We start from the raw sequence: 1,886 nt of genomic DNA, 5'->3' as shown, positions 1-1,886 counted from the left end.
GGGTCTTCCTTGTAGGTGTATGGATATTATCCTATCACTGACAGCATTGTACTTCAGGACAGATCTTGAAACATCCTTTGTGATGATGAATGCTACACCATTCCTCTTTAAATTTTCATTCCCATCATACTAGATCATATGTTTGTCTGATTCAAAATGGCCAAAACCAGTCAATTTCAGCTCACTAATGCCTAGGATATCAATCTTTATGTGTTACATTTCATTTTTGACAACTTCCAACTTTCCAATATTCATACATCATACATCCCATGTTCTGATTATTAATGGATGTTTGCCACTGTTTCTCCTCAATTTGAGTGGTCCCATGTCAGCAAATGGAGGTCTCAAAAGCTTTACCTTATCCATATGAATAAGGCTGATTTTACTCTGATAATGCAGCTCTTGACCAGTCCACTTTGAGAGCTTTCTAAGCTAAGGGACTCATCTTCTTCCTCTGCATTCAATGTTTCCAGGCTACTCATAAAGTTGTGAAGTAATGTATCAGATGGTGTTTCTCTGATATTCATAAGGTTTTCTCTGGCTAATTACTTGAGAAGTGGACAGCTTCTTCCTTCTTCCTAGTTTGTCTCAGTCTGCAAGCCGGGCTGATACCTATGCATTAAGTGCACCCCGCTGGGTTTGAAACACTAGTGGCAGAGCTGCAAGACTCACAGCAACACATCACCAAAGTAGGACAAACCAACAGACAAGTTTGTCTCTCTTAGCTGTTGGAAACCACTCCAACTACCCTTACCTGGATCCCTGCAGCTGACTCCTCAATCTGTTCCAGTCCCCTTTGCCTTTGCTGTGCTCTCCCTGCTGAAGAGACCTGCTGCTCTCCTAGCAGCAGCTTTCTGTCACCACCCCTGGTACTGCCACAGGGCACCTTCTAGTCCTCTCTCCATTTTCAATGTTATAGGCCCTGTCCCATATTATAGCTCTTCTAGAAATCCCTCACCTTCTCTCTCTGTCTCTCTGTCTCTCACTCTGTCTGTCTCCCTCCTACCCTCCCTCCTTCCATCCTTTTGTACCTCTCTCTCTCTCTCTCTCTCTCTGATTATTCTCTATTCTCTTCTTGCCACTTCTCCTTTTTCTCCTCTGGAAAACCTCTGTTGGGTTGGCCACATATATAGACAAATTCTCACAGGACCACAAACTGACCAATCCTCTCAGTGGGTCACAGGTCACTCAGCCCCACTATGCACATTATATTAAGAGTAAACTCACTGAAGAGTTCTGGTAAGATGGAGGACTAAGCAGAAAGACTGCACAGACCCTCTTCAACAAAGAAAAGGGAAACCAATTAACACAGACACACACAGAAGATAATCCTGGACCCCTGAGCCTTGAAGAGAAGGATATAGAAGTGGACTAAACTTCAACTAGCAGAAGAATTTGCATGAAAATACCAGAAAAGGAGACAGACAGAGCTGCGGTCTGACATCAATCCTGAGCGATCCCAATGGCATGGCACAGATAGCTTAGAGATTCCTGAGTGATGGTAGGGCCTAAGAATTAACCTAAAAATCACCTTCTAGCCAGGGACTGAAGGAGGACTGCTCTGTGGCTGGTGAACAAACGGAGAAGGTGAAGAGAAAGGCGGGCTGAGCTGTGGACTTTTGCCGGTCTGGAGGTGCCGCTATTTTGAAGGTTTAAAAGCGGCTTGACTATTTTGGATATTTAAAGAGACAGCACACTCTCGCAGATTCCTGGGGCTTAAGAACATGTTCTGCTTCCCAGGAACCCCAAGGACACTCCGGAACTGCAAGACTGAAAAGGTGCGACATTCCTCTTGTTACTCTTATACCCAACACCCACTTGGTGAAAGGAGGTATGGCCATCCCCCACTCCCAACTACCTTCTGGGCCCCCAGGAACTCCATCACA

This window comes from Orycteropus afer, unplaced genomic scaffold, assembly GCF_000298275.1.
Source record: "Orycteropus afer afer isolate SDZICR_OR568_19922 unplaced genomic scaffold, OryAfe1.0 scaffold00283, whole genome shotgun sequence".
In the NCBI taxonomy this organism is placed as follows: domain Eukaryota; kingdom Metazoa; phylum Chordata; class Mammalia; order Tubulidentata; family Orycteropodidae; genus Orycteropus; species Orycteropus afer.
Note: the sequence above shows the minus strand (reverse complement) of the source record.